Genomic DNA, 19,362 nt, shown 5'->3' with positions numbered 1-19,362 from the left:
TAGAAATTTATATTTTATAAAACCTCTGCAGGTGAGTCTGATATACACTGGGGTGGGAATCTTTGGATCCTAAGAAAGCTTTGGCTGATTCTCTCATAGTTTACCAGATTTGGGGAAGCTACAGGGCTGCTAGTAGCTACTACTTATTGAACACTTATTATTATGTTCTCAAATTCTTCCAAGAACCTTGAAAATGGTTTTCTCCACCTTACAGATTAAAAAACAACAACAGCAAAATGAGGGCAAGACACTTGCCTAAACCACACAGCTGGTAAATAGCAAAAATACTTAGCCCAAGTATTCTTTACTACAAATACCTCATTCTTTCCATCATTCATTCATTCAAGTAATCCAAACCAAGTTAATATTGTGTGCCTTCTCAGAGCCAGGCACTCTGCTGGGCATTATGCCACACCAACCTCCCTGAGAAGATAGTAAGGAGGATTGATGGGTGAGCAAGATGGGAGCCTGTAATGCAGCATTTACCTTTGCTTCATAGACTTGGAAGGAAAAGGGATCCCAGGCCTCTTTTAATTTTAATTATTCAGGTGGTTTGGGAAAAGGCAGGAGGTTTACGGTTATAGAAGCACAGCTAAAGGAAGCTTCTGTGCTGCTTACTTTGGGAACTTTCCAGAAGCTAACACCAATAGCAGGTACTGTTAAAAATGGGTTAAAATCATTATGGGATTATGAATAATTCACAGGCACCCCCTGTTACCCATTACATTTTGTTCTACATAATTGCTTCCTGGAAATCTGCTCCCAGGGCAGGGAATTGGGATTATGCATGAAATTGAATATTTCTGCCTTTGACAAGTAAATTTAAACAAAATTGTGAATTAGTTTCAGTCCCCTGCTGCCTATCCCCTTTGAGTTGATAAGACTGGTTCTTTACCCAACAAAATCACTGTGCGAGCAAAAGAGTGTAGCTCTTTTGAAAGGGAAGCGAGCTCCAGTTCCTATTCATACCAGGCAGTGTTCCAGGGGTTCTAAATATTGTGGAGGATTTGGGGTGGGATGGGGGACTAGAAGAGGGATGCCTGGGGAAAGAATCAGAGTCAAATCACAAAATGTACTCTGGATGATTTGATATAAAGATGGGAATGACCAGATTAGAGTAATCTTTCCTTAAAAATTGAGATGTGGGGCACCTGGGTGGCTCAGTTGGTTAAGCGTCTTCCTTTGGCTCAGGTCATGATCCCAGGGTCCTGGGATGGAGCCCTGCATCAAGTTCCCTGCTTCATGGGGAGTCTGCTTCTCCTTCTCCCTCTCTCTCCCTCTGCCCCTCCCCATTGCTCATTCTCTCTCTCTCAAAGAAATAAATATTTTTTTAAAATTTTTAAATAAAAATTGATATGTAATTCACACACCAAATCATTAATCTACCATTTCCATAGATTTGCCTGTTCCAGACACTTCATATAAACAGAATCGAGCAATATATTGCATTTCATGACTAGCTCATTTCACTTAATGCATTTTCAAAGTTCACCCATGTTGTAGCATGCATCAGAACGCCATTCCTTTTTATAGCTGAGTAATATTCCATCGTACAGATATACGATACTTTGCTTATGCATTCCAACTCATGGAATAGTTTTGGGCTACTATGAATAATCTATGAGTGTTCATGTACAGGTTTTGTGTGAACGTATGTTTTCAATTCTCTTAGGTATACAGCTAACAGTGGAATTGCTGGGTCATGAGATAACATTTGTTAATTAAAATTTTTTTATTTTAATTCCAGTGTAGCTAATATATACTATTATATTAGTTCTGTCTCTTTTTGTCCCTTATTCATTTGTTTTGTTTCTTAAATTCCACAACATATGTTCAAGGTCTTATTTAAAAAAAATTTTATTTATTTACTCATGAGAGACACAGAGAGAGAGGGAGGCAGAGACACAGGCAGAGGGAGAAGCAGGCTCCCTGCAAGGAGCCCACTGTGGGACTCGATCCCAGATCCCGGAATCATGCCCTGGGCCAAAGACAGACGCTCAACCACTGAGCCACCCAGGCGTCCCTAGGTCTTTTATTTTTTAGAGAGAGTGCAAGAGCTGAGGCGGGGGTGGCAGCAGGGGAGGTGCTGAGGGAGGGGGTGAGAGAGAAGCCTAAGCAGACTCCACATCCAGCGCGGTGCCTATTGCAGGACTCAATCTCACAACCCTGAGATCATGACCTGAACCAAAACCAAAAGTCGGATGCTTAACCGAATGCACCACCCCGGTACCCCATATGTTCAATTTTTTGAGGAAGTATCAAATGTTTTCTACAGTGGCTGCACCAATTTACATCTCCCCAACAGTGTATGAGGATTCCTCCCTTTTCTAGCAATACCACCTTTCTCTAATGATACTCTTGCTTTATCATTTTTGTCAGAATTTGTCTATTCTATGTAGTGGTCACAGCTTATCAGAAAACCTACATTACTGGCTTCATGTGTCACCCATCTGCATGACGCATTTACAATCTAAGAAGAGCTTCCTGCAAATACACTAGTACATTATTCAGGATATTTCCAAATTCAAATTATCTGAAGCAAAGAGGGGATGTATTTACTCATGTAGCTAGGAAGATACTCACATAGCTTACAGACTATAGAGGGAAGTTATAGGAATCAAGGCTTCAGCTTCAAACTGAATTTCTCTCTTTCCATTCCCCTCTGAATTTCCCTCTTGTTTCTTGTGTCCTCTTTCCATGACACTCTCCACCTCTCATCTCTGTAGCCCCTGCTTGGCCTCATTCTGCATCAGGTTCTTTCCATGTATAAGAATGATGGCTGCCTGCTACTCATACCTATGTTCTCCCAGCTTAGCATCACCAGGGATGGTTTAAGATCTTGGGACAGAGACCTTCTCTCCCAGAATCATGTATGTCATGCCATCCTTGTATCAATCACGTGTCCAGGAAAACAAAGTCTAAAGTTCTTGGCCTCCACTGCTCCCACACCCACATCTGTGGTCAGATCAGAAGAAAGGGACCTTCTCAGACTCACTACCTAACTACTGCCTCGTTAGTCATTTCACTCGGTTGCAATTTTACTTTTTCCAAATGAGTGGAATGGAATCTTTTTTTTAGAAAATGTAGGAACAACTTCAGTAATTGAAAGCACTTTCTATTTTACTCTCAATGGGTTCCAAAATCTGAGAGGGACTCTCAAGGGACTCCCCAAATTTCTCAGGTAAACAGCTATCAGAGCCCACACGTTAAAAAGAGAAAATGAGCTGAGTCCTTGGATGTTAGTGCTGGAAGACTCGGTGGGGACCATGTAGTCCTCCAACTCATTTTACACTGGGAGTAATTGAGGCCCAGCACTGGGAGGGGGTCTCAGCGCTGTCTAGTCACGCAGATGAAAAGCAGTAGAGCCAGCCCTGAACCCTGATCTCCAGACCATGACCTTTCTTCTGTCCAGCATTTTCTTGAGTGCACCCTCCCTCAGATTAAACAAAGGGCTCTAGATTCATAGTAAGGGCATAAGAAGGAGGCACTAAATGGCTGCACAGACTTTGCAGTTCCAATCCATTCTCTGGGCATCACAAGGACCCAATTTACGCTGTGGGGAGGATTTCTTGCTGAAATCAGCACTGCTTGGGCCATCATCTAGCTATGAGTCACAAATTGCACAGGAAGTATCTGAATGAGCTTTCTCTGAGCGAGTGAGGAGAGAACAGAAGGGTGAGGAACAGAAATAATATGCAGACATTTTTGGAACTGAGACAGAGCTGCAATCAACAGACTCACTTGACCTGCCTCCTGCCCTGTATAATGCTCTCTGAGCAGTGTAGACAGTGCACACACAACCCTCTCCCTGCACACTTACTAACCACTTATCCAGTAGAAGAGAAATACTTAAAAAAAATTTTTTTTAATATTTTATTTAATTATTCATGAGAGACACACACAGAGAGAGGCAGAGGCACAGGCAGAGGGAGAAGCAGGCTCCACGCAGGGAGCCTGACGTGGGACTCAATCCCAGGTCTCCAGGATCACGCCCTGGGCTGAAGGCAGCGCTAAACCGCTGAGCCACCCAGGCCACCCAAGAATTATTTTCTTTTCTTTTTTAAGTTTTTTATTTTTATTTTTATTTATTTATGATAGTCACACAGAGAGAGAGAGAGAGAGAGAGAGAGAGAGGCAGAGACACAGGCAGAGGGAGAAGCCAGCTCCATGCACCGGGAGCCCGACGTGGAATTCAATCCCAGGTCTCCAGGATCACGCCCTGGGCCAAAGGCAGGCGCTAAACCGCTGCACCACCCAGGGATCCCCAAGAATTATTTTCAATGCAAAATTTGACTACATTTCTACTAGACAAGCTAAAATCAAAAGGAATGACAATACCAAGTGTCAATGAGGATATGGAGCAACCGAGACTCTTGCCCACAGCTGAGGGGAGTGCAAATTCTAACAACCACTTTGGAAAAATGTCACACAATATTACTAAAGCAAAGCACACATCCACCCCATGCCCCAGCTGTTCCGTTTCTAGGTATATACCAATAGAAGTGTGTGTTTATATACAACAAGTACACACACAAAATCATTACAGATTAACAATAACCCAACTCTGGGAAAATACCAGCAGTGTTCATCAGCAATAGAATGAGTAAAATAAAGTGTTGCTTATTCATACGCCACAATACTACAGAACAGTGAAAAATAACAAACCACTACAAATGGTAGAATTTCACAGATCTAATGTTGAGTGAGAAAAGCCTGATACTGAAAAGTATACACTATATTACTCCACTTACATGAAGGCCAAGAACAGGCCAAATGAAGCTATGATGAGAGGGATCAGGATAGGGGTTACCTGTAGGGTTGGTACTGATGGGAAAGGAACACGAGGGAGCCTTCCAGGGTGCGGGGAATGTTCCATACCAGCATTGTCCAAAAAATAAATAATGCAAGTTATCTATGTAATTTAACATAGTCTAGTAGCCATATTTAAAAAGCTAAAATGAAATCAGTGAAATTTAATTTTAATGATATATTTTTATTTAATATCCAAAATGCTGTCATTTGGACATTTAATTACTATTTAAAAATTATCAATGATATACAGTCCCTTTTTCTGTATTACATTGTTGAAAGTGTATTTTACACTTACAGTGCATCTCAATTCCAATTAGCCATCCTTTTTTTTTTTTCTTTTAATTTGATTATGTAATCTCTACACCCGACACGGGGCTCAAGCTACAACCCCCAGATCAAGAGTCACACACTGTAGCGTCTAAGCCAGCCTAGGTGACCCTCAACTGGCCACCCATCAATTGCTCAGTAGGCTGATAACTACCATATCAAACGGCACAGGACTGTACCTTGATTTGAGTGGTAGCTTCGTGGGTAAGTACTCATAGAAAAGTTCATCAAACTGCACATGTGAGATAAAAGTTCTATTTCGATCAAATAAATAAATACATTTTTTAATGAACCTTTATAAAAAGAGGGGGGGGGTTCAGAGACACATCTAGCAAAGGAAAGCAGCCTATGGCTGCCTCGCTCTGCTGACCAGCCCTCTCAGGGCCTGAGGACACCGTTCAGAGTTCTAAGGGCAATCTGGCACGTCAGCTGACTTGTCTGCAGCAGAGGCCCACCGCAGGGTGTGCTGGAGCATGGTGCCACCAGCAGCCCTACAGAAGGAAGAACAGAAACTTAGGGAGAATGCCTCAGTGTAATAGGGATCTGGACACCGTGCCTTTTAACTGGGTTTACTGCTGGAGTTGAAGAACCCACTGGCCAGAAACGTCCGTGTGTCCACAGCTGATACCGGTTCCACCTGAGCCTGATAGAACCCACCTCCATAGCTTTCCTCAGGGAACCGTAACACAGGCCCTGTTCCTGAGGTACAGTACATATGCCTGATGACTTCTGGACTTTTTTTTTCACTAATGTGTTTATTTAAAATCGTGTGTGTAGGGTGACCTGGCTGGCTCAGTCGGTGGAGCCACTACTCTTGATTTCAGAGTTGTGGGTTCAAGCTCCACATTCGGTATAGAGATTACTTAAAAATAAAATCTAAAAAAACAAATTGTGTGTGTACAAGTTCCTGTGTGTATAATGGAACATTATACATTATATATTGACATTAAATCCATGACTTCACTGGTGGCTCAGTGATTGAGCATCTGCCTTTAGCTCAGGTCACCATCCCGGGATCCTGGGATCTAGGGGTCCTGGGATCGAGTCCTACCTCGAGCTCCCTGTAAGGTGCCTGCTTCTTCCTCTGCCTTTCCCTGTGTCTCTCATGAATAAATAAATAAGATCTTTTTTTTTTTTTTAAAGGTGATTTTCTAGAAAAACCCAGGCCTCAGAGAAAACAACCAGGGCAGGTTTCTCCTGAGGAGCTTATGTTGTAAACACGATAGAAATTACTTTTTGCTCTCCTGAGGCAAAGGAAAAGGCTCCAATTCCTCAGCCAGTGAAAACCCCAGAGCCAGGCATTTTATTTCCCAGGTCAGCAGATCTCTTCACATTGCACTTCCTGTTTGTCTGGCCCCGCGAAATGAAATAATGTGGCCTGCAGGACTGAGCAACCGCCCAGGGCCTGACAGAGAGGAAAGTCAGGGGAAGTGCACATCCGTGAATACTGAATTGCTAAACAAAGACAAAGAGCAGCACCCTAACTTTGAGCCGTGGCTCTTTTCTGAATCTGCTAGTACATCAACCGTGTCAGGAATGTTTTTCCTATTAATATTCTGGAAGTCTTTTCTCATCTTTTTTCTTGGCTCTGACCAGAACGCTTCCCAATTTGGAAACAGCTAGCTTTGTACACCAGAGCTAACTGGCAGGGTCTTCCAAGTAAAGCGAGAAGTAGGACCTTTGCCCGGCCTTGAGTTCCCGGGGAGGGGGCGGTGTCCTCTCAGCATGTACTGAAGAGAGGCCTCCCCACCCTCATTCAGAAGGTGCATGGGGTTCCTGTTCTATTTCTCCAGTGACCTTCAGGCCTAAAGCCCTACACGTAGCAGCTATTGAGGGGACACAGAGATGTCACCACCTTGTTCTTAAGGAAGCTCAGTCCAATTGGGAGTGGAGGGGCGGAGAGACAAAGCCTAAAAGAGGCAGAAGGAAAACAAGAAGGAAGGGAAGCAAGGAGTGGGCTGAGGAAGGAAGCAGCCACCCTCCAAGCCCCAGTCTGGTCTGCAGAGGACTTTGGGAGATGAATTTTATATCCCTCCTCAGAGCTCTCTGCCACATGAAGGGCCTATAATGGTCATGAAAATTGTTTCTATTCACTTACAGTTTACAACGTGCCGAGCACCAGGCTGAGCACTAACCACGCATTCTCTCAGTCAGCCAAGCCCAGAGCACAGGCTCTGGAGTTACTCATTCAGGCAGCACACTTCATTAAGAGACTACTATGTGCCAGGTGCTATTCCAGGTACCGGGAAACAGCTATGCCAAAGCCAAGTTTCTACCCTAAGAAGTTACACCAGAGGCTTTACTTGGATCAGATTTGGGTTTTAAACCTGTGTCTGCCTTTTGCTGGATGATTGGCCATTAGCCGCTTGGGCCTTTATAGTGTCTACATCTATAAAATGAACCCCCCTCCAAAAAAAAAAAAAAAAAAAAAAAAGATTTGCCTTAAAGGTTTTGTGGGAATATTAAATGAAACACACAAGTCAAAGTTTTGGAGTGGCACCAGCACAGCCTCAGTAAACACTGGGTGTTATTTACAATGCCCGAGGTAGGTACCTTTTTTGCCACCCTCTTTTTTTTTTTTTTTTTACTGTAGAAAATATACAAAACATAAGATGGACCATTTTAACCATTTTTAAGTATACGGTTCAGTGGCACTACGTACATTGACACTGGTGTGTGGCTGTCACCACCATCCATCTCTAGAATTTTTCCCATCTGCCCAAACTCCTTACCCATTAAAAATGAGCCTCCATTCCCCATTGCCTCCAGCCCCTGACAGACACCACCCTACTTTCCATCTCTGTGAACGTGACTACCCCAAGTGCTAGTATAAGTGAAGTCATACAATATTTATCCTTCCGTTACCAGCTTATTTCACTTAGCATAATGCCCTCAAGATTCATCCAGGTTGTAGCATGTGCCAGAATTTCCTTCCTTTTAAAGGCTGAATAATATTCCATGGTATGTACACACCACACTGTGTTTTTCCACTCACCTGTCAATGGACACCTGGGTAGTTTCCACCTTCTGACCGTTGTAACAAATCGTGCTATGAATACGGTGTACAAGTATCTTCTCAAGTCCTTGCTTTCAATTCTTCTGGGTATATACTCAGAAGTGGGATTGCTGGTTCATGTGGTAATTCCATTTTTATTTTTATTTTTTTACATTCCCACCAGCAGTGCACAAGAATTCCAATTTCTCCACCTCTTCACCAACACTTGCTATCTCCTGGAGTTTTTTGATAATAGCCATCCTGATGAGAGCCAAGTGGTATCTCATTGTGGGTTTCAATTTGCATTTCCCTTGTGGTTAGTGATGTTGACTATCTTTTTGTGTGTTTAATCAGCCACTTCCTTGTGTATCTTCCTTGGAGAAAGGTGTATCCAAATCCTCTGCCATTTTTCAGTTGGGATTGTTTAGTTTCTTGTTGTTGAGTTGTGTAGCAAGGTGTTTTATATCCACTTATTCCTTTCTTCGCACAGTGCTCCTAGAGCCTCCTCTCAGTCCCCCAGCTAGGCCCAGACTCATGCCCTGCCTCCTCTCCTGGTATCTCAAAGCAAGCCAGACTGATAAATGAAACCTGCAACCGCAACTAGAGGAAAAAAAGAAACAAAAGCAGGAAGAAGGGAGGGAAGGTCAGCCAAGGGCATAAACAAGCAGGCATCAATTCTCTCAATCCAGTGGGTACTAAATTAGGTACAAAATATCAGTGCCTCAGAGTCTCAGGAAAACTGATTCATCCTTGAATTTCATAAGGCAAATCGGTCTTTCACATTCTAGGAGCAACCTCTCTGCCTCCCCTGTGATGAAAGAGCAGCAGCAAAGATGAAAGGAAGTAAGAAAAAGGGTAGGGCGCCTGGAAGCACAGTAGGTGCTCTGCAAGCAGACCGGGAGCAGAACTGTGTCTGGGGGAAGAAGCAGGGAAGGTGATGGCTCCCCCATTGCATCCTCCAGAGGCGGAGACTTACAGCACTAAGGTAATAAGGAAGTTGATGTTAAAAAGGCAAGTGAGGCTGTGATGAAAAGTTGTGCAGGGAAGACATGTGAGAGCAAAACAGGAGATCCCTGAAATGGGAGCCATCCACAGTGCGTTACTGAGATACGCTTGCTCCTCCGACAGCAACCCCAGCCTTGCCCCAGGCAGTTTCTCCTTGATAATAGAGTAAGACTATAGGTCTTCACCTGGAACCATGCCTAATGCAGGTTCATGGGCACCATCTCCAGAGACACGGCCTCACTGTGCCTGAGATGGGGCTCAGGAGCCTGCACTTTGGCCCAGTTGCCCATGATGACGGCAGTGCCAATGGTAGAGCCGTACTTTGAGCCCTTTTGGCTACTCTCAGGCGCAGAGGCAACCCTGGGCTTCCCCAGTCTGCGGGACAGCCGTCGTGGTCTCCGCTCCGCCTTTCTCTCCCCAAGTCCCAGATTCCTGAGATTACAAACAAAAATTAGGAGGTGATTACTTATTTACCCTGTGACAACAGGATTCTTTCCTTCCCAAAAGGATTTGCTAAGAGATGCTTCTATTTTTCAGGCTCTTGCCCTGAAATGTTTGCCACATAAAGAGTGTGAGAGAAAAACCTGGCAGATGGCATCTGCGGGAGAGATGAAGAGCATCTAAGAGCCATGGCAGATTGATCATCACTGAGCAGTGAAGATAAAATGAGAATCATAACCTAAAGTTACATTGAGAGGAGCACCTGGGTGGCTCAGCAGTGATGCATTTGCCTTTAGCTCAGGTCATGATCTTGGGGTCCTGGGATCGAGCCCCACGTCAGGCTCCGTGCTCAGCAGAGAGCCCATTTCTCCCTCTCCCTTTGCCCCCACCCCCAGCTCATGCTCTCTTTCAAATAAAATCTTTAAAAAAAAATAAAAATAAAGTTACAGTGAGAATAGGATTTTATGTACTTGTCAAGGACACATCCATTGTAACTGTCATAATGACTCATGAGTCTCATGTGCCAGGCCTTGTGCTAAGTACTTTATTCATTAATTAAAAAATATATTTAGATGGCAGCCTGGGTGGCTCAGCGGTTTAGCACCACCTTCGGCCCAGGGCGTGATCCTGGAGACGTGGGATCGAGTCCCATGTCAGGCTCCCTGCATGGAGCCTGCTTCTCCCTCTGCCTGTGTCTCTGCCTTTCTCTGTGTCTCTCATGAATAAATAAATAAAATCTTTTAAAAACGTATTTATGTATGTATATATTTATTTACATACGAATAAGTAAATACACAAATGGTTATAAAAATATAAACAGAGGCTGTGTTTCCAGATGGTCACAGGTCATTCAAGCAACATAGCCTTGTGATTTTAGCACATGAGCTCTGGACAGACTGAGGTTCAAATCTTGGTTCTATCATTCATCAACTATGTGACCTCAGCAAAAAACATCTCCTGGCCTCAGCTTCCTCATCTGTTAAATAAGGAAGCATGTTGCTCCCCAGGCTGCTCTGCTGATTAAATGAGATGATACATGTGAAACTCTTAGCACGGTCTCTGATATGTAGTAAAGCCACTTTTGAGTGTTTTGAATGGTCGTTGTTACCACTGTTGCTGCCTGAGGAGAGTGAGTCCTCTGACCTAAAGTAGGGCATGTCGGGCCAGCAGTTGTTTCTGCCTTCACACGCCCCCAACAAAGATCTAGAGAGATCCAGGGGCCACTGCTAGGCCGGAGTAGTCCGTGAGGTGGCAGCCAGAGCTGGAAGCAACCTGCCTCTGGGCTTCCTGATAGATGACTCCATGCACAGGTAGTACGGCCTAGAAAGGCAGAGGACCTCATAAAATAGGTGTGAGGTTGCTTCAAGAATTAAATAGATGAGCAATGCCTGGCACATAGCAAATGTTCAATCATCAAGTATCACTATGATCTACAATTGTATAAGATACTTGCTAATAACATGATCTTGATAATAATTAGCATTAATTGAGCATCTACTCCAAGAGCCAACTCTTGGGTCTGGCTGCCCAATACTTGCACCCTTTGCTGATAACAGCATTCCACCTTCTTCTGTGGAAACTTCAGCCCTCTGTGCCACAGCCCTGGGAGGGGTGCCCACACAGTCCTCCGTCCCAGCCCCTGACAGACCTGTGAAGCCTCATTATCCAAAGGCCACCAGACCAAGCCCACAGTCTGATGGAATTGGGTTTGTGGACTTGATGCAGTGAGGTGGGCCTTCCACCGCACTGCACTTGTTGCTGCTTTGGAGTTGAGATTGAGAAAATAGAGTTCACTGGGGAGCAAAGGCTGTCATGACGTGAGGGCGGCTGAGCAGTTGGCTGTTCCTTGTCCCCCGTAAGAGATGAGAATAGCAAAGCAGGCTTTTGCTTTAACCTTTTGTCACAGATCAGAAAGCACTGGTCACCCAAAGAGAGGTCCTTCTGACATTTCACAGCTTCTGCATGACTTCGGGAGAACCTGTTTCCTGCTGGCTTTCCCGCTGGCTTTATCTTCTCTGTCCTCCTGGTTTCGTTTTGCACCACAAACTGCCTTTCACTGTCAGTCCAGGCCACATGTGGCTCTTTCAACCCCAACAGTGACTTCATTACAGACGCGCTTTTCTTCAAGACTGGTATTCGTTAGAAAACTGTCATAATGAGAATTGGGACCTCTGATGACTGGAACGTGACGAAACCCCCTAGAGCCATGCAAAGCCATGGCCACATTGCCTCGAGCTGGGGTGCCCTCAGGGGAGAGATGAGGTCAGAGCAGGGGCATGGGAGGCATTGCTCAGGGAAGGCAGAGCCACCAGCTGCTGGAACTGACACACTTGTCCCCGCCTGGCCTCCCGGAATATTGACTGTTTAGTTATTCTTTCGATTCTGGGAGCTAGCCTAACCTCCCCACCCCCCCAGGATTATCTGTTCAAGCAAGCCACTCAGTTTCTACTGCTTGCCGTCCTGGAACTCTAAATGACATACCTCTTTCTGCAGGCCTTTTGTTTGCTGCCGGCGACAGAGACGAATAGGCTGCAATCCCACTCTGACAGCTTGTGATTAAAGAGTGTGATTATTATAGGGAACAAACAGGATGGCTGGAGGGGAGAGGGGTGGGGGGTTGGGGTAACTGGGAGATGGGCATTAAGGAGGGCAGGTGATATAAGGAGCACTGGGTGTTATATGCAATTGATGAATCACTAAATTCTACTACTGAAACTAATAACACACTCTATGTTAACTAACTTGAATTTAAATAAAGTCTTTTTTAAAAAGGAGAGTGATTATTCTCATGACAAAAGATTTTTCCTTTTGGGGCTCCCAGCTGGCTCAGTCAGTAGGGCACATGACTCTTGATCTCGGGGTTGCAAGTTCAAGCTTCATGTTGGGTGCAGAGATTATTTAAAAATAAAATCGGGGCGCCTGGGTGCCTCAGTGGTTGAGCATCTGCCTTTGGCCCAGGTTGTGATCCTGGGGTCCCGGGATTGAGTCCCGCATCGGGCTCCCTGCATGGAGCCTGCTTCTCCCTCTGCCTGTCTCTCTCTCTCTCTCTCTCTCTCTCTCTCTCTCTGTGTGTGTGTCTCTCATGAATAAATAAATAAAATCTTAAAAAAAAAAAAGCTGCCATTGATGCCAGCAAGTCTGTTTAGAGTCATGTCGACATACAAAGAACCACCTGGGCACCTCCTTCTCCTGCACGCAGTCCCCCTGCCTTTTCCATTGCCTTCCACTCTTTTTTTTAAAGATTTTATTTATTTATTCACGACACACACACACACACACACACACACCACACACACACAGGCAGAGGGAGAAGCAGGCTCCATGCAGGGAGCCAGATGCAAGACTCGATCCCAGGACTCCAGGATCACACCCTGGGCCAAAGGCAGGCACTAAACCGCTGAGCCACCCAGGGATCCCCATTGCCTTCCACTTTCAAACCATCCAGCTTCCCCTGGGCAGGGAAGATGGTCTGTGAGACATTAGTCTATCATCTTCCCCAGTTGCCAGTCTCCTGAATAAAAACAACCTTTCCTTTCCTTCCATCACTGTCTCTTGGTTTTCAAGCAGTGGACAGCCGAAATCTCAGTTTGGAACTGGTTCTCTGTCCTGTAGCATTTGCAATAGTCCAAATGCCCATCAGTGAGTGGATGGACAAAGTGTGGTATCCAGGTACATGGAATATAATTTAGCCACAAAAAGGAATGGAGTAATGATACCTTTTACAGTATGGATAAACCCTGAAAACATACTAAGTGAAAGAAGCCAGACACAGAAGGTCATGTATTATATGATTCAATTTACATGAAATATCCAGAATAGGTAAATGCACAAGACAGAACACAGATTTGGTGGTTACAGGGCTGAGAAGAGGGGAAAATGGAGAGGAACTGCCTAATGGGGAGGGGGATTCTTTTAGGGGTGATGAAAATGTTTTGGAACTAAATAGAGGTGATGGTTATATAACATTGAGAGTGTACTAAATACCACTGAATTGTTCACTTCAAGATGATTAGCTTTACATTGAGGTAAACTTCACCTCAATTAAAGAAAATCACATTCCTAGAGTCATGTTAGCACTCAAACACCAAATGCTTCCCATGGCACCTCTCCCAGCCCCAGGTACACAGTAAGTGCTCAATGAATGTTGATGCTTCTTTTTTTTATTTTTTATTTATTTTTTTAAGGATTTTATTTATTTATTCATAGACACAGAGAGAGAGGCAGAGACACAGGCAGAGGGAGAGGGAGAAGCAGGATCCATGCAGGGAGCCTATGTGGGACTCGATCCCGGGTCTCCAGGATCACACTGCAGGCTGCAGGCGGCGCCAAACCACTGCGCCACCAGGGCTGCCCCTTCTTTTTTTAAAAAAGATTTATTTATCTATTTTAGAGAAAGAGAGGTGAGCAGTGGGGGGTGGGGTGGGCAGAGAAAAAGAATCCTGAAGCAGACTCCCTGCTAAATGCGATTCCAGGGCCCCGAGATCAGAACCTGAGCCCTAAACGAAGAGTAAGGCCACTTAACCAGCTGTGCCACCCAGGCACCTCTGCTTGATGCTTTTAATTGTTTTTTCGGCTGCATTGGAGAAACCTTCTTTTGGAGGCAGTGTGATTGAATGGCTAAGAATACAGACAGCTTGTGTTCAAGCCCCAGGTCACCCACTTGGGTGAAATTTTAAATTTCTGTATGCTAATTTTCTCATCAGTAAAATTGGAATAATATGCCTACTTCATAGGACTGTTCTAAGGACTGAAACTGTAAATCCATGTAAAGCACCTTGCCCAGTCCACATAGCACAATAAATGCTCAGTAAATATCATCTCCTATGGTGATGGTGATTATCTGTGACAGAGGGTTCTACTGTCTACTGGGTTCCCTCTGTTTTCAAAAGTTCTTATCACACACACTCTCTCTGTAATACATTCTGTGCTGCAGAGATCTGTTTTTGCCAGGAAAGAAGCTGTTATTTTCAAAGCAGACTGACTCTCCCATGAGAAGACCTCCAGCTCTGAAATCCCAAGGCTGCCCTGGAGTACCCTGCTTGGTTTTCATCTCCATCAGCAACAGAGAGCTCCCAGGAAGTGAACTCTATACAGAATAATGAGAGTGGCTCCTGTCTCCTTTGGCTGCCCATGCAATTTAGTGCATAGTGTGCTTTGTTTCTTGGGTCACATGCTATGTCAGATGACACCGCTCCCTCCCAGCCCCAGGCTGCTTCCTGTGTTCTGTGATGTGGAAGAGACTTGGAGACGATGGAAACATCCCACACAGCTGGTCAGCCAGCCTCAGAGGTCCATGCTGGTGCAGAAGGGTCACCAGGCTCAGAAGACATCCTGTCCACAACCCCAAACATATCAAACCTGTGCCTCTTGTCCATGCCCCGGTCACACCTTTGATTTTTTAAATCACTGTTTTAAAAATAATTTATTTAGTAGAGGTAATGCACTCACAAAGGATAAAAAAAAATCAAACTGTATCAAAAGGATATGACGTGAAAAGGAAGACCCTCCTGCTCCTTTCCCTTCAGCTTCGAAGCTTTTCTGCTCTCCTCCCCCAAGAAGATCATCATGACTGTTTTTTTTTTTTTTTAATTTTTTTATTTATTTATGATAGTTACAGAGAGAGAGAGAGGCAGAGACACAGGCAGGGGGAGAAGCAGGCTCCATGCACCGGGAGCCCGACGTGGGATTCGATCCCGGGTCTCCAGGATCGCGCCCTGGGCCAAAGGCAGGCGCCAAACCGCTGCGCCACCCAGGGATCCCCCATGACTGTTCTTAAATGTCGTTCTAGAGACAGTCTATGCATATAGGAACATATATTTATTCCTACTCCGTGATCCCCATGAATCCTTTAGTGTCGAAGATACCATACCTGGAATTCTGCATCCTGTTGTTGTTGTTGTTTTTAAAGATTTTATTTATTTGGGAGAGAAAAAGAGAGAGAGCACATTCCCCACTAAGCAGGGAGCCGGACATGGGCCTCAATCCCAGGACCCTGGGATCATGACCTGAGCCAAAGGCAGACAGACTGAACCACCCAGGCACCCCTGCATCTTGTTTTTTTTTTTTTTTTTTTTTTTATACTAAATTATCGAGTAGTCTTTATAGCAGTTCACAAAATTTCTCCCTTTTAACTGCTGCATTGTGTTCACTTTATAGAGCTGCAAAACTTCATCCAACCAGTTCCCCAATGATGGACACTTAGGTTGTTTCCAATATTTTCCTTTAACAAGTGGGGCTATAATGAATGCCCTTCTAGAAGGAAATGAGAATTAGATTTCCTTCGGTTGGGGACGGGGGTTCTTCTTTTCCCTCCACTTTCCCCAGAGTTGCTTGTATATACAGGACATGTCCTGTATTTTGTCCTGAGCTCTCTACTGACCAACAGGATGCCATGAATGTCCGATACTCAGCTTTTTTTTTTTTTTTTTTTTTGTAACTTAACTACAAAAAAAAAAAAAAAAAAAACCCACAAGAAAACGTTAGAGCTATTTTTCTTCCACCATCATTGGTACTTAAATCAATTAAAGGCCATACTAACTGAAAAGCATATCTCTTGGAAGAAAGATCTGGACAATCCCATACGGTCACCTGCAGGTTTAACTGAGGGGAAGTTTATAAAAGGGAAGACTGAAAATTAAAGGTACTTATTTTCATATTCAGGAAAGGAAAATACTGTTCCTTGGCTGAAGTCCCAGATCGTGAACAGCAAGCACTATCAATAAGAGGTAACTTCAGATTTTTGTTCTGACCATCAGCCAATCAGCGATAACGTCACCCCGGTAACAAGCTTCGGAAAGAGAGCAAGTCTCGCACAGCCCCAGCCTCCGAAAGCCAGCCAATCAGGAAGCCCCTGTGCAGGCAGCAGCCAATCAGCAAGCCCCTCACTCCGGAGCCCGGGCTGGAAAGTCAGCGAGCCAAGGGCAGCTTTGCTCTGCGAGGCTGGAACCCAGCTGAGTCCTTCCCACCGCCGCGGACCTGCTCTCCCGAAAGGCCACCAGCGCCTGGCGTCGCGTCTCCCCAAACCTTACCTAAAACCAGCTCTAGCCAAGACTTTTTTTTTTTTTTAATTTTTTATTTATTTATGATAGGCACACAGTGAGAGAGAGAGAGAGAGAGGCAGAGACACAGGCAGAGGGAGAAGCAGGCTCCATGCACCGGAAGCCCGACGTGGGACTCGATCCCGGGTCTCCAGGATCAAGCCCTGGGCCAAAGGCAGGCGCCAAACCGCTGCGCCACCCAGGGATCCCCTAGCCAAGTAAGACTTAAGCACACTTCTCACTTTCAGGCAGACATGAAGTTCATCTTTTTTTGTATCAGATATCAAGTTCAACTGAATGTTACCTTGCAAATTTGCAGCCCTTTTACCGTTTGGACTCCCGTTGATGGTTTGTTTGTGAGGTCAGACTTGTGAGTGCAGTTGCACTGATGCAGTTATGAGATCTTCGAATTCAGTCTCTTGGACTCTTGCAGTAGTTTCTATTATCTATTTTTTATTTCTGTGTATCTGAACCCAGACCCCCAAACCAAAAGCAAGCAGAAATTTTTGTGCTGAACTTTCTGAGCAGTAGTCATCTATTAAATGAGGAAAAATTCCTTTTAAAGCTTTCTGCAGTATGCAATTGTTCGTTTAACATTTAAAAAAATTGTAGTAAGCCAATATAAATCAGCATTTGTTAACAGCTATGCATCAGAGACGTATGATTTCCTCAACTAGTGTTAAGGAAAGTGATAAACATATTTTTTTTAATTAAGAGAAATTTAGGCTAAAATGATAAAATAATTGCAGCAGAAATGTAGTTGCCTTCCACACAGTATATGATATGATCACTCTTTCAGCTCAAATAACCTGAAAGTGTTTTCTGGTTCCAAAATTGCAAGCAAAACAAACAAAACAAAACAAAAGCAAAATTACAAGGAAATTTCAAATAGTAGGATGAACTCCATTGCTATAATAAAAATGTAAAAACTCCATTTAGCATTACAGAGGTGATCAAAGATCTAAATGTCTCACATTATGGCACAGCCACAATGTAAGTAATCTCAATGCAGAAACAGCTTTTCCTTTGTGCAATATTTTTCTTGAAAAAAAAAAAGTGCTAATAAGGCTATTGTGAGTAAACTCTCTTCCAGATAAGACCTCAGACACAGCAGCAAATTTAGGTAGAGAGTGAACTCACTAAGAGAGTTAATCTCACACACACCAAAGATGCACAAAAACACTTTTGGAGATGATGGATATGTGTATTATCTTGCCTGTGGTGACAGTTCACAGGTGTATGCATACGTCCAAACTCATCAAATTGCATACATTAAATATATGCAGTTTTATTGTATATATTTTAAAAGTTGTTAAAAATGTTTTTACTAAAAAAAAAAAAAAATGTTTTTACTACTGGGACACCTGGGTGGTTCAGTGGTTGAGCATCTACCTTTGGCACAGGTCATGAGATACAGAGGCCCTGGGATCAAGTCTTGCATCAGGCTCCCCACAGAGAGCCTGCTTCTCCCTCTGCCTATGTCTCTGCCTCTCTCTGTATGTCTCTCATGAATAAATCTTTAAAAAAATGTTTTTACTACTTTTGTTGGAGATAATACAAACAACTTTTGGTGAATGTTTTTTTTTTTTTTGGTGAATGTTTGTATAAGGGTATAAACAATACTTATTCAAGGTCAAAGCACAGCATAAATAATTCTATGGTTGGTCATTCTAATCATGCTCTGCATAATGCTACTCAACAGTACTCGATGTCTTTTTCATTAGGATTGAAGAAACTGTTGTGAAATTGCTCTCCTATTTCAGCACTGATATCAGCACTGATACTGTTCTAAGTGATCAATTTAGGATTTTTGTGATTTTATTGGCATTCAGTATTCTTCATTTCTCTCACATTTAAAAACTATTTATCTGAGAGAGAGAGAGCAGGGGGAGGAGCAGAGGGAGAAGGACAAGCAGACTCCACGCTGAGTGTAGAGCCCAACATGGGGCTCAATCCCATGACCCCAAGATCATAACCCCAGTCGAAATCAAGAGTCTCAACTGGCTGAGCCACCCAGGCACCCCTAAAAGCTATTCTTTTTTTTTTTTAAGATTATATTTATCTATTCATGGGAGAGACACAGAGAGAGGCAGAGACATGGATAGAGGGAGAAGCAGGCTTCTCACGGGGAGCCTGATGCAGGACTCGATCCCGGGATCCAGGAATCACACCCTAAATCAAAGGCAGATGCTCAACCGCTGAGCTACCCAGGTGTCCCCAAAGCTATTCTTAAAAGGGATATTATGTATAAGCTGGAAAATAAATTTCAGCCCAAAGTGGATAATTATTTCAGCACCTGCTATGACTATCTTTCAAAATGGATTTCCCTCATTGAAAAATAAGATTTTTGGCATAGGTGTTACTAAACACTGTTTCAGCATGGGAACAAGTCAAATAAACATGTGTAGTACTGAAGAAAAAAGGAATAGAAATTGATGACAATGCTCCTTTCTGTTACTGGGCACTTTACAAAGTTATTGATTAAGAGATGCAATGTAATCCTGAAGAGTGGAAAAGCAGGTTATTCTACGAAAGATGGTATTATGTGCTTCAACCAATCACATCTGAAGAGCAATTCTTAGTGTTGTTAACTCTTTGCAAGTACATGTTCCATATGCTGGTTCATAATGCTAATTCTGAGCACAATTTCTCGTTGGCCAAGAACAGAATTAGTTGAATATGACCATTGCAGAAATCACATTAAAATGTAAATGGAACATAGACTGTAACTTCAGGGAATTTTAT

Source organism: Canis lupus, chromosome 5 (genome assembly GCF_048164855.1).
Source record: "Canis lupus baileyi chromosome 5, mCanLup2.hap1, whole genome shotgun sequence".
NCBI lineage: Eukaryota > Metazoa > Chordata > Mammalia > Carnivora > Canidae > Canis > Canis lupus.
This window is presented reverse-complemented; position numbering follows the sequence as displayed.